This window comes from Hyla sarda, chromosome 10 (genome assembly GCF_029499605.1).
Source record: "Hyla sarda isolate aHylSar1 chromosome 10, aHylSar1.hap1, whole genome shotgun sequence".
Taxonomy (NCBI): Eukaryota; Metazoa; Chordata; class Amphibia; order Anura; family Hylidae; genus Hyla; species Hyla sarda.
Genome location: NC_079198.1, coordinates 23,715,412 through 23,730,218, shown reverse-complemented (window position 1 = coordinate 23,730,218; position 14,807 = coordinate 23,715,412). Strand labels below are relative to the sequence as shown.

At 46.9% G+C, this 14,807-nt stretch overlaps 1 protein-coding gene across 12 annotated transcripts in view; it reads left to right on the top strand.

Moving 5' to 3' along the window:
• LOC130293972 (potassium voltage-gated channel subfamily C member 1-like) overlaps positions 1 to 14,807 on the top strand; it is a 129,068-nt gene that overhangs the window by 74,811 nt on the left and 39,450 nt on the right. The gene's annotated exons all lie outside the window — the stretch shown is intronic.

Below are 14,807 nucleotides of genomic sequence, written 5' to 3'. Positions count from 1 at the left end.
GTATGAAGAGTGATAGAAGACTACAGCCTTTCTTATACACTGTATGAAGAGTGATAGAAGACTACAGCCTTTCTTATACACTGTATGAAGAGTGATAGAAGACTACAGCCTTTCTTATACACTGTATGAAGAGTGATAGAAGACTACAGCCTTTCTTATACACTGTATGAAGAGTGATAGAAGACTACAGCCTTTCTTATACACTGTATGAAGAGGGATAGAAGACTACAGCCTTTCTTATACACTGTATGAAGAGTGATAGAAGACTACAGCCTTTCTTATACACTGTATGATGAGTGATAGAAGACTACAGCCTTTCTTATACACTGTATGAAGAGTGATAGAAGACTACAGCCTTTCTTATACACTGTATGAAGAGTGATAGAAGACTACAGCCTTTCTTATACACTGTATGAAGAGTGATAGAAGACTACAGCCTTTCTTATACACTGTATGAAGAGGGATAGAAGACTACAGCCTTTCTTATACACTGTATGAAGAGTGATAGAAGACTACAGCCTTTCTTATACACTGTATGAAGAGTGATAGAAGACTACAGCCTTTCTTATACACTGTATGAAGAGTGATAGAAGACTACAGCCTTTCTTATACACTGTATGAAGAGTGATAGAAGACTACAGCCTTTCTTATACACTGTATGAAGAGGGATAGAAGACTACAGCCTTTCTTATACACTGTATGAAGAGTGATAGAAGACTACAGCCTTTCTTATACACTGTATGAAGAGTGATAGAAGACTACAGCCTTTCTTATACACTGTATGAAGAGGGATAGAAGACTACAGCCTTTCTTATACACTGTATGAAGAGTGATAGAAGACTACAGCCTTTCTTACACACTGTTCCGTGCCCTCTGTATATGGAACAGTAGATCTCATGCCGCCAGCGTCTGATTGCTACTTCCAGTAAGGTGAAACTAAGATGCCAAACCTGATTCATTCATTGAGAAGTAACTATTTGCTTCCTCCGTATGCAGGAATCAGGGACTTACACTTCAGGTTTTAAAACTAGTGCTTTAATGGTTAGCATTCCTTTCCTTCTTAAGTGGTTATTTTCCACCAGCCCCTGGATATAGACTCTTTGTTTTGTGCAGTCATGAGTAAAACTCAAAGCAAGGAACAAATTGCCTTCCTAGACCTGTAGTTTTATAGAAGCGCTCCTTAGCTTCCGAGTCTCACTTATTTACCAAGGTCATAGACAAGGCCACCTGAGGTATCTCTATATTACAGATAATGTATATGAGAAGATATATTCATTAAAGGGGTTCTCCGCCCCTAGACATCTTATCCCCTATCCAAAGGATCTCCCTGCTGCACCTGACGTTCGTTTAGGGCACCGGAGGCCCCACTCGTGATGTCACGGCCACACACCCTCAATGCAAGTCCATGGGAGGGGGCGTGACGGATGTCACGCCCCCTCCCAAGGACTTGCATTGAGGGGGCATGGCCGTGACGTCACGAGCCTCCGCCCCGCATCACCAGTCATCCGGCACGGAGTGAAGTTTGTTCGGTGCGCCGGATGTCTGTGGTGCCGCAGCCGAGATGGCGGGGGTCCCCTGCATCGGGACCCCTGTGATCAGACATCTTACCCCCTATCGTTTGGATAGGAGATAAGATGTCTAGGGGCGGAGTACCCATCTAAGGGTGTTAGATCTCGTTCGGTATGCCAACTACAAGGCCGTACATAGCATAGAAACAGACTGGGCAGTTGCTAGGGTACCCTTGGAGAGATGGGGGCTAGCACTAGTAAGACCCAGGGCAGGGCAGGAATATGTGAGTCATCCCTTTTTTGTGCTGGCATGCTTAAATTACTACTGTTTATGGTTTACTGTTTACTGGGACGCCCTTTCTTACTTTGTCTGTAGGGGGCACTAAAAATGAAAAGTTGCAACTGTTATTATGGAGACCTGACCATTATGGGGATCTGAGCTGACTTGCAATACAATCCCTTAAGCAATAAAAAAAATTGGTAACTATGCCTAAAGGCTATGTCAGGTTTCCCATTGTTTACATAGGTTTAAAGGACTATTCAGGTATTAAAAATAGTGCTAAAATGGAGGGAAAAAAATCTATACTTACCCCAGTCCCCCACAGCTCCAGTTGCGACTCCTTCTGATTACCTCTTGCTCATCTCTTCTCCCTCACTTTAGAGCTCAGCTAAATATTTGTCAGGATGGGTCACCACTGTGGCAAGGGATTGGCTAAGTGGGCAGGTCCTGCTCTGACAGCAGGGAGGAGGGTTGAGCAGCTACAACATTAGCTGCAGGGGACAGGGTAGGTAAGTATATATTTTTTTCCTTTTCACATAAGTCCCAACATAATATAAAACATATTATACCAGAATACCCCTTTTATACTGGAAGCTGGCCATACACACTAGATTAAAGTTGTCTGAACCCATCGTTGGAGCTGGATCAACCTACAACTGATGGCAAAATGTAGGGGGGGGGGGGAATTAACAGAATTGCTGAATTTCAACATGCCCAATCCCTTTTTTTCTAGAGGAGATTGGCTGCCACAGAGTGTTGATGTGTAGTGTCGGGACTAAAACAGATAACTGACAGACTATTTGGCAGATTCCTAGAAAATGCATGGCCAGTTTTTGTCCCCATAATGGTATATCTGGCCTTTTTGTAGCTAAACCCCAATATGTAGAGATTCCATACCATGTGACGTATATCATATATTGTATGTACCGTATATACTCGAGTATAAGCCGAGTTTTTCAGCACAATTTTTCGTGCTGAAAATGCCCCCCCTCGGCTAATACTCGAGTGAACTCTCCGCCTGTCAATTGCTTCTCAGTGGTCTTCAACCTGCGGCTGTCCGGGCATGCTGGGAGTTATAGTTTTGAAACACCTGGAGGTCCGCAGGTTGAAGGCCACTGCTGCCTTCTTCATCATCCAGACCCCTCCCCCCCCCTTTAGTTTTCTACTCACCTCCCCTCGGTGGGAAGGAAGGATGATCTGGTCCGGGCCATCTATGCTGCAGGGACCGTCCGGTGGGAGGGTTAGTCGTTCCGGGCTGTCCATTTTCACCGGGAGGCCCTCTTCTCCGCTCTGGGCCCGGCCCTGGACTAGTGACGTTGCCTTGACGACGACGCACAGGGACGTCCGACCCTGCGCATGAACGTCCCCATGCGTCGTCGTCAAGGCAACGTTACTAGTCCAGGGCCAGGCCCGGAGGGGAGAAGAGGGCCTCCCGGTGAAGATGGACAGCCCTGAACGACTAACCCTCCCCACCGGACGGTCCCTGCAGCATAGATGGCCCGAACTAGCTCACCTTTCCTTCCCACCGAGGGGAGGTGAGTAGAAAACTAAAGGGGGGTCTGGATGATGACGAAGGCCGCTGTGGTCTTCAACCTGCGGACCTCCAGGTGTTTCAAAACTACAACTCCCAGCATGCCCGGACAGCCGATGGCTGTCCGGGCATGCTGGGAGTTCTAGTTTTGCAACATCTGGAGGTCCGCAGGTTGAAGACCACTGATGTAGGGATTGACAGGCGGTGATGATGAAGGGGGGGGGGGTGATGACAGGGTGATGATGACAGGGGTGTTAATGACGGGGGTCTGGATGATGACAGGGGGGGATGATGACATGGGGGGATGATGTATTTCCCACCCTAGGCTTATAGTTGAGTCAATAACTTTTCCTGGGTTTTTGGGGTGAAATTAGGGGCCTCGGCTTATATTCAGGTCAGCTTATACTCGAGTATATACGGTATATGCCACATTCATGATGCACATTGGCCCTCATTTACTATTCTAAACCCGACTTGTTTTGTCGGGTTTTTTTGGCGCATCTTTGTCTGCGACATGTCGTAGACATCGTGCGCCAGTCTGCGACACGATGCGACATTTTTTCCCAACGGACCCGATGTGGATTCTCCCAAACCCGAAAAAGGGGCGTAACCCGACATTTCTGAGCTTTCCCACGTATTTATAAAGGTTTCCAACCCGAATTTTGTTGAATTGTTGTGGATTTTTTCCCGACAACTCAGAGGAGTTGGAAACCAAAACCTACAAAACCCACGTGCGACAAACAGGATGCGACATAATAATAAATACCAGGGGAAAAAAGCAGTCGGGTAAGAAAGCAAGATAGACTTACAACCAAGTAAATGAGGGCCATTATGTAATAGGTGCTTTGTTGTAGCATCCAAGCCACACACACTGAATTCCACCAAACAATGTAATCCCATCCCCCCCAACTGTGGTTATATTCAGTGCACCATCTCAGTGTCTCACCAGCCACACAATCCTGCATTCAATAATGTTACACAATCAATATTGTAAGAGTTGGACGCCATTACATCAAAACAAAGACATTCCATTTACAGGACAGAAATAAACGTATTTGACTGGAAACATTTGTGCACATTGACAAGGCAGCTGAGCGACTCTCTACAGCAGATCTATCATAGGAGGGGAGTGGAGAGGATCGGATACTGTCTTTTGTGCTGCACAATTTTTTTCAAAGATTATTTTTTGGATGAAGCAGCTTAGAATTCACATAATATCTTCCCGTGAAGCGTCTCGGGCCCCAGTGTGCGGCTTTCAGAGGAACCAGGGAGTTAATTAGACAAGAGTGTGAAAATGCCGCAGTAATAACCTGCAGGGAAGATCTGATGCTGTACTACATAACTGCTGCTGTGAACGGACCTGTCCGACGTAGCAACAGTATCTATGGAGGGCTCGACCTAGGGCTTTAACTGTGAGTGACAGTGAAAACACACAGATCATGAGAGAAACCGGAGCCGAGAGAGACGCGTTGCCTGATGCTGAGAGAATTTTCCCAAACCAATATTAGAAGACAACGACAAATCATGTGTACTGGGTGTGAAGGATCAAGGATTCGACAAAGCGTTCTGGAGCCATTTCTGCCGGAAGGAACACCGGCCGCAAAAGGGATCATGTAATGCGTAATACCTGCTGACTCCAGAAGGTCTTGCATTGCGCATAGACCTTATGTAACGGGGAGGGCTACCTGGAGGCACAGAGTGGAGGCAGGGCAGCATACCCTTTTAGAGTACCGGATGGTAACTCCAGTTTCAGGAGGCACTGCAACAGGAACCAGGCAGATTATGTGATGCTGTAGAACTGTCACAGCGAGCGCTCTGGTCTCCACCTCCGGACCGGAGTGCCCGCTGCCTGTGTCCTCCGTGCTGGGGTCCCGGCGTCTCCCGGTCAAACACACTGACCGGGAGCGCGGGTCTCACTGTGGCAGGGACGTGGCTAGCGTGGCGGCTGGTCCCCGTTCATCTCACCTGCTCCCCGCGCGGCGCTCCTTGCTCCTGGGTCCCGGCGCACGCGGCCCCGCTCTCTAGGGCACGCGCGCGTCGGCTTCAGTAAATTTAAAGGGCCAGCGCACTGGTAATTGGTTCGCTGGTTCCACACCTCCCATTGTGATTTCCCAAGAAAAGGCACCTGCCCCTTCCTGCCCTTGCTGGATCTTTGTGCCTTGTGCCTCTGAGAAAGCGTTCCCTTCAGTGATTATTGCATTGCCAGTTGCCGTACCCATTGCTACCGTATACTCGCCTGTGAACCCTTGCTTCCGTCCCTGACCTCTGCTACGTCCGACTACGCTCTTGCCTGCTCCCTGTGTACCACGCCATATCAGCCACCAGAGAGGTCGAGTTGCTACTAGAGGATACGACCTGGTGGTTACCACCGCAGCAAGTCCATCCCGCCTTGCGGTGGGCTCTGGTGAAAACCAGTAACCACTTAGAACCAGTCCTCTGGTACAACCCGCGTCATCGCTTCTCTGGTTCAGAGGATCCACTACCAGTCCTGCCGGTACGTGACAAGAACTTGTAGTATACTCAGTAGAACAGCCACAAAGGAACAATAAGCAATGTTGTTTTTCTTCCCCAGAAGAGAAGCACATACTTGAACATTACTGCTGGTTTCCTGCTAGTCCCTCACACACTTGGGACACTGGCCAAAACTGGTAGCACTTGGACTATTTTATAAAACAAAGAAATAATGGTAACGCACTCACCCGGGGTTTGCTTGCTAGAAGACTTTTATTTCTTCATAAATAACAGGAACAAGGGATCAGGTAGGAAAGGATCCTAGGAACAAGGGATCAGGTAGGAAAGGATCCTAGGAACAAGGGATCAGGTATGAAAGGATCCTAGGAACAAGGGATCAGGTAGGGAAGAAAAGACAAGAGCTCAGCCGAGCTCGCGGTGAGACGGTCCAGCTTTGCAACCCGCGAAACGGGACCATCGCACCACGAGCTCGGCTGAGCTCTTGTAATTTCTTCCCTACCTGATCCCTTGTTCCTGTTTTTTATGAAGGAATAAAAGTCTTCTAGCAAGCAAACCCCGGGTGAGTGCGTTACCATTATTTCTTTGTTATATTCGTCTTCCACTGAATTTCCATGCTAGGAGATGAGAGGGGAGAAAAAGATGCAGGGGGCGCTCCCTGAGAAAGGTGTATTCACTGATGTGCACCCTCCACCACACCAACAGTGATATACCGACCTTGGATGGGCCGCACTGGGACCTGTGCAGCCCTAATATTGGATGAGCTGCTGCTCTCCCACCGGCATCGAGCTCCTAAGTAAGGAGCCAATATGCAATGTGGGGAGAAATTATGGAAAAAAGCCGGTACAGTGTAGGCGCTGCTCAAGTGGTGAAATTACTGAGAAACTCAGGCGTGCAGGATAACGATTTTTATTGAAAGTATTGGGACAACGCGTTTCGGCATCTGCTGATACCTTCCTCAGGTCCACTTAACAGTTCCCAAACTCCATTGATGTTCAATGTGAGAGAGCTGAAAGATGATCCTGTCCGGCGTCTGCACCGCTGCTGGTATGTCATTGCCTGAGTTTCTCAGTAATTTCACCACTTGAGCAGCGCCTCCACTGTACCGGCTTTTTTCCATCATTTCTCCCCACACTGAATTTCCATGTAAGTGCACTCCCGATATTGCCGCACCACCCGTCTATCTCTGCATCATACTATTCATCGATGTCAACAGGACCATCATTTTGCCTCTCATGACAGAAAGGCAAAAATAGTGGGGAAAAAAGGCACCTCAGAACAAAAGTCCCCCAGCCATGTGTCATGCTGACAGTCCTCTTCTCTACACCGTAACACTATTGGTATAGGCCTCTCATGGTTTCTGGAGCATCTCTGGGCACTTCTCCTTTTTAGTGGCACTTGATTTGCTGAACAACATATAGGTGGCTTTCTCACACTTTCTAAGCTCAGGCTCCACCAGCCACCAGCACAGCCTTTATGTCCAATACTTCAAGCCAAAACACCACTTGTCATCCACCATGCCAGCTATCACTAACAGCGTCAACAGCTACACACACACTTTCTCATTCTGCCTTTTGTAAACTCATGTCACTTCATGGAAGAGGCAACAACCATCGCACACCGCCAGGGTCCAAGCACCCACATTCTCCAACCATAAACCCCAGGTACCAAGACTACACAGCACACAATAATTAAAAAACATAAATTAAATGGTAAAAAAAAATACATTGACACATTACCTGTCACTGTACACTCTTACCCTTGTATAAAAAGTCATCATGCATTTTTTATGTTTTGCAAAGGTGAACCATCCATGATGCCCATTCCTTCCCAGACGGCAGGGGTTGCATTGTCACATATGCACACTAATCCAAACACTTTCTCATTTGTAATGTGAGGAAATGGGGCACCATTTAATTTTTTTTAGCTCAGGCTCAAAAAAGTCTAAGAGCTGCCTGGTTCTTGGTTACAGTATAGTCTGATAACCCATAGTGATGACTGTAAATGTTGTCATTCTCACATGTATATCTGAAGAGAAATGACTGAATTCAAGACTCAAAAATATCAGTGGAAGAACTAGACTAGTAACATCCCTTGGGTAAAACCATAGTTAGACACAAGTTTTAAAATATAGAATCCCTACTGCAAGGCCATCAGGCGTCAATGAGAAGGATGCTTCTCCTGGAATTGTAATACAGCCCTACCCAAAGTGTTGGGACCTAAGTGGCTTTGCCTAAATACCTTCATAACTCAAAGTTTTAACAATATGATTTGAACTCTTAGGGGGGACCACACTTTCCCACACTTTCCATTGTCTAAAAGGCTTAGTCCACAATGGGCCTACTACACATACGATCTAGGCCACACTTACTAACCTAATTTTGCAAACTTCTTTACAGGCCTTCACTGGCCAACCAGAACTAGGATTTTACACCTCTGCTTCCTTTACTTGCAAACCTCCACCATTTGCCCCCTATGGTTTACCCTTATCAGGCTGATTTTGTCCACCATCAAAGTGGTTGGCATCTCCAGCTAGCTACTCACATGCTAGGATTACACTCAGCTTACACTTTTTACACAGTGCACTGCAATCTACCCACCTCCACAGCCGGTCTCTATCTGGTACCATAGTACCATGGATAGTAGAAGTGGTCACTTCACCAGTTGCTGGTACTAGACTCCTTCACGGTTTATGCCCAAATGTATGTATTTTATTTTATGTGTGGCATCCCAGGAGGAATTCATCCTTATTGTCAACAACCACAATCTAACATGGCAGCGCCACTGGGTACTATGGCCCAGCACCCTGGAAGAGAACTTAAGCCAGATACGGTACAACATACTTGGTACATGCACAATTATATACATGCACAATTTTCACAATTTTCATGGTGCAATTGGCCATTTAAAGTGACACATAATTATTTATATGGGGAAAATGTCAATGTCCCTTACAATAGTAATTTGCAGCAATTACGTATTAACTAATCCTTTAAATATACTGCAATATATTGTAATTGCTTTTTTTGGGTCTTCATACTGTATATTGTTTTACTCTTGAAACAGAAGAATGACTCCATGGCGAGATTGCATGCAAATACCCAGGACAATCTTAAAAAATGGAGTTTAGCCAAAGGGAAAATACAGACACAATAGTGTAAATGGTCATCCAAATATGACTACATTTATATGAACAGTTTGCAGCAGATATAAGTCTACATTGTAGAGGACTCCTTAAAGTGTACCTGTCAGAACCCACAAAAAAATATTTTTTTTTAAATATATTACTCAGTACCTATTCCTGATCATGTACTCATAACTCTCTAACACCTATATTTCACACAAAAAATAGCATATCAAAGCTGCTCAACGTCTTTCCCATCTTCTCAAAGGGAGGGGCGTGTCCTCTCTTGTCTGCACTGTGATGACTCCACCCCCTCACTCTACTGATTAATTTCCCTGGAGCCTCGCTGCCGGGCTCTGTAACCCTTTCCTCTCTGGTTTTATGCTACACACACACACACACACACACACACACACACAAACAATGATTATTGTAGATTGCCTGGTTTCTACCACCAAAGACAATATGGTGTGTACAACTTAGATATTCCTAAATCAGTGCAAAGGTTTAGTTCTAAAAGTACATATGTTTCCTATGTCATTCATGTGTATCATCCTTTGCCAGTCCTGTAATTTTTGGAATAGTTGGAGGTACAGTATTTGGATAACTCTTTTTTGCAGCACTGTTGCCTTCAGCTGTGTGCCTACAGCTTTTGAAAAACTAGAACTCCCAGTATGCCTAGATATCCTTTGACTGTCCAGGCATGCTTGGAGTTGAACTTTTGCAACAGCTGGAGGCACATGTTTTGTAAAATTCTGTGTTACAGCAGTGTTGGTGCAGGCTGTGTTCCTCCTGCAGCCTTTTCAATCAGCCATCTCCTGTCCATGACCCTTGGACACCCTCATGCTGCTGTGGGACTCATCAGTGTCCCAGGAGGTATGGGGACCCCTAGTGGTGGGATTTTCAAAGGCAGTTTTCTTTAATAAAATGTGAAAAATGTTAAAGAAGTATATTAGAAAAACTATTGTTTTATCAAGATGTACAACATATAAAAAGTTTTTATATCCAACAGTGTCCATTTAAAGAGTCTCTGTTACCCTTCAGAACTCACACCATAGAATTGCAGAGAATAACGGATACCTGGAAAGATGTGACGCCTTAGCTGTGTTCACACATCTGATATGCCCACATGGAAAGTGTCTATGCGGACATTCTGGAGACTCCCCTTACATGTCATAAAACATGTGCTAGGACAGCACAGGTATGCACCATCTCATAGATGGCTATGCATTCCATGTGGAGTCTGCCGAAAGAATGAACAGGTTCATTTTTTCTGCAGACACGGAAAGCAGAATTTAGGTGCTAGAAACATCTGGCATGGAAATTCCACCGTGTGCACAGCACAGCAGAATCCTGGGATTCTGCTGCTTCGGAATGTGGAATGTCGCACGAAAATTCCGGATGTGTGAACATGGCCTGTTTCAGAAAATACACAGTGCACTACAGTACCACATTTGCAATTGAGATTTAAAAAAATCTTCTTCACACGCACTGCAGGTGAAAAACAACAGGATCTGCTTGGAAATGAATTTGTGGTATGGAATTCAAACTTATGCCGCGGGTCTACTGCAGATTTATAGCGGATTTACAAATGTAGTGTTGCAGTTCTGCCTTAAATCTACTAATGCAAAGGCCCAAACGGGGCCCACAAAACCCTTTTATTTGATTTCTCTAACTCAAAAAATGTTGCGTTTATTTCATCCAAATAAAAGAAAAACTTGTATTTTTGTAAATTTGGATAAAATAAAGGTTACATTTTATGGGTTAGGGAGACCAAGAAAGGGTTTTGTGGGCCCCTTTTGTGGCTTTGCGTTAGCAGATTTATTTCTCCCCTATTTCCTAACTGGGGATACCTTTTCTGTACAAATTCTGCCATAGAAATGTTGCAGATCTGCAACAAATTCCACATTTGCGGATTTATTTATTTAACATTTAAAGGGTTACTCTGGATCCTGCTATAAAAATGTTGTAGATCTGCAGCAAATTCCACATTCCCAGATTTTCAAATTTTTTTTTTATTTAACATTTAAAGAGTTATTCCAGATCCCGAAATTTATATTTATTTAATACCACAGTGGCAGTACATGCCTGGCTGTAAATGAGTGGTATTAGCTGTGTGGCACCGATTTTTAGATCCTACTCATGATTCACTGGCAGGTAGTGGTGAAAATGTGCCACTGTACAGTCTTTCACATATACTCCTCACCTTCCCGCATGCCAGATGCCAAGATCACATGACCTCTGTCCTAGTTCTGGACCTCGCTTGCTAATGTCTGCTTGCAAATCAGCACCATGTGACTTATACTATGAGATGGAGAGCCAATGTAGCAATAGGCTGGGATTAGGTTGGGTGGTAGGGTACCTGGCGGTCAAAGGGGAAAAGCAAGGACTGCTAGGATGTGTAGTTATAGATCATCCACAAGTCATAATGAGAAAATAAAACAGGAAACTAACTTTTTGGCAGGGAACATGCAAGGGGAGCCCAGTAAGTACTATCCACGGCATATGTTTTTTTGTTTTTTTTGGTTGGTTGGTTTTTACATTGATTGTCAGATGACCCTTTAAATTGGCACTTTTTTTTGGTAAAAACGAACCTTTCTAATGTATATCCCTAATGAGTCCCTACTGAGTTGATCCAGGGGAAGGCAAAAAACCCTCATACTAGAGGTAAAAATTCCTTCCCGACTCCAAATATGGCATCAGAATAAATCCCTGGATCAACATGCTGTCCCAAATTTTCTAGTATACATAACCTGTTATGTTATTACTCTCCAAAAATGCATCCAGACCCCTTTTGAACTCTTTTACAGAGATCACCATTACCACCTCCTCCAGGAGAGAATTCCACAGTCTCACTGCTCTTACAGTAATGAACCCCGTCTGTGCTGGTGTAGCCTTCTTTCCTCTAAATGTAGAGGATGCCCCCTTGTTAACGATACAGTCCTGGTTATAAATAGATCATGGGAGAGATCTCTGTACTGTCCCCTGATATATTTATATATAGTTATTAGATCTCCCCTAAGCCTTCTTTTTTTAGTCCTCCCATTCCCCGTACTACCCTGGTTGCCCGTCTTTAAACCCTCTCCAGCTCCACTAAATCTTTCTTGTACACTGGTGCCCAGTACTGTACACAGTATTCTATGTGTGGTCTGACCAGTACTGTACACAGTATTCTATGTGTGGTCTGACTAGTGATTTGTACAGTGGTAGAATTATTTCCTTGTCGTAGGCATCTATGCCCCAATTGATGCACCCCATGATTTTATTTGCCTTGGCAGCAGCTGCCCGACACTGGTCACTACAGCTAAATTTACTATTAACTAAGACCCCTAAGTCCTTTTCCACGTCAGTCGTCCCAAGTGTTCTCCCATTTAATAAATAATCCCGCCCTGGATTTTTCCTCCCCATGTGCATTACGTTACATTTATCAGTGTTGAACCTCATCTCCCACTTCCCAGCCCAAACCTCCAACCTATCCAGATCTATTTGTAACAGTGCACTGTCCTCTATTGTGTTTACCGCTTTACAGAGTTTAATATCATCTGCAAAGATTGCTTCTGTCACGATTCGGCAGGCTGGAGGTGGATCCTCTGTGTCAGAGAGGGTTTGGCGTGGACCGTGTCGGTGGACCGGTTCTAAGTAGCTACTGGTTTTCACCAGAGCCCGCCGCAAAGCGGGATGGTCTTGCAGCGGCGGTAGCAACCAGGTCGTATCCACCGGCAACGGCTCAACCTCTCTGACTGCTGAGATAGGCATGGTACAAGGGATAAGGCAAGAGCAAGGTCGGACGTAGCAGAAGGTCAGGGCAGGCAGCAAGGATCGTAGTCAGGGGCAACGGCAGGAGGTCTGGAACACAGGCTAGGAACACACAAGGAAAGGCTTTCTCTGGCACAAGGGCAACAAGATCCGGCCAGGGAGTGCAGGGGAAGTGAGGTATAAGTAGGGAGTGCACAGGTGCAAGCTAATTAAGCTAATTGGGCCAGGCACCAATCATTGGTGCACTGGCCCTTTAAGTCTCAGAGAGCTGGCGCGCGCGCGCCCTAGAGAGCGGAGCCGCGCGCGCCAGCACATGACAGCAGGGGACCGGGACGGGTAAGTGACTTGGGATGCGATTCGCGAGCGGGCGCGTCCCGCTGTGCGAATCGCATCCCCGACGGCCATGACAGTGCAGCGCTCCCGGTCAGCGGGACTGACCGGGGCGCTGCAGGGAGAGAGACGCCGTGAGCGCTCCGGGGAGGAGCGGGGACCCGGAGCGCTCGGCGTAACAGTACCCCCCCCCTTGGGTCTCCCCCTCTTTTTGGGACCTGAAAATTCTTTAATCCGGAAGACGTCTGAGGACCCGGAGACCGGAGTGGCTTCCTCTAGGTATTTAACTTCAAAGGGTCCAAGGTAACGTGGTCCCAGATAAAAACTGGGGACACGGAAGCGGATATACTTGGCGGAGAGCCACACAAAAACAGGAGGAGCTCTTCTCTTTTTTCCGGCAAGCTTCTTCACCCGGGATGAGGCTAGTATGAGGAATTTTAGAGTCTTTTTCCAGATGGTGGCGAAGCCCCGGGAAACCACATCAACAGCGGGCACACAAGAAGGCGTGGGGGTAGGGAGGGAGGGAAGAGGGTCAAGCTTGGCACGGGGCAGAGTGTTAACAGGACGGGGGCTGTGAGGAGGAGACACAGCATAGTCCAGATAGGCCTTGGGAAGACCAGGTAAAGGAGGAGACACAGAGGTTTGACTGACGGGACTGGGAGCAGACGTGAGGCATTTTCTGTGGCAAGAAGCACCCCAGCTCTTGATCTCCCCGGTGGTCCAGACAAGGGTAGAGGAGTGGCGTTGGAGCCATGGCAGACCGAGGAGGACTTCAGAGGAGCATTTGGGCAAAACAAAAAGTTCAATTTTTTCGAGATGAAGTTCCATGCTCAAGAGCAGGGGTTCTGTGCGGTAACGCACAGTGCAGTATAGAAGTAAATCTTCTTTCTTTCTGCGGCGAGTCCTCTCTTCAGGGGTCAGGCGAGACCGATCCACTTGCATAGCCTCCTCGGCGGGAGGCACAGGGGTGGATTGCAAGGGATACTGTGAGAGAGGTGCTCCGAGCGGTGTGGCACATGGCAGGGCCTTCCCAGGCAGGAGACCACGGCAGAGTCTAGAGTCCCCATCAAATTTGTCCGGCAAGGACAAGCAGGGGTTAGGAGCGGCCGGTCGCTGCGGAGGAGTTGCAGGAGCCGGCGGAGGAGATGGTTGTTGCTGTTGCAGCTGCTGTGTCTGTGACTGAAGTTGCTGTATCTGCGGCAGCAGCTGCTGTATCTGTGACTGAAGTTGCTGTGTCACGGTGGTCAAGTATGCCAGCTGGTGATTTCGTTGGGTGATCATTAGGGATTGCTGGGCAATCACCGTGGAAATGTCGGCAAGACTTGACAGCGGCACCTCAGCGGAATCCATGGCCGGATCTACTGTCACGCTTCGGCTGGCAGGAGGTGGATCCTCTGTGTCAGAGAGGGTTTGGCGTGGACCGTGTCGGTGGACCGGTTCTAAGTAGCTACTGGTTTTCACCAGAGCCCGCCGCAAACCGGGATGGTCTTGCAGCGGCGGTAGCAACCAGGTCGTATCCACCGGCAACGGCTCAACCTCTCTGACTGCTGAGATAGGCATGGTACAAGGGATAAGGCAAGAGCAAGGTCGGACGTAGCAGAAGGTCAGGGCAGGCAGCAAGGATCGTAGTCAGGGGCAACGGCAGGAGGTCTGGAACACAGGCTAGGAACACACAAGAAAAGGCTTTCTCTGGCACAAGGGCAACAAGATCCGGCCAGGGAGTGCAGGGGAAGTGAGGTATAAGTAGGGAGTGCACAGGTGCAAGCTAATTAAGCTAATTGAGCCAGGCACCAATCATTGGTGCACTGG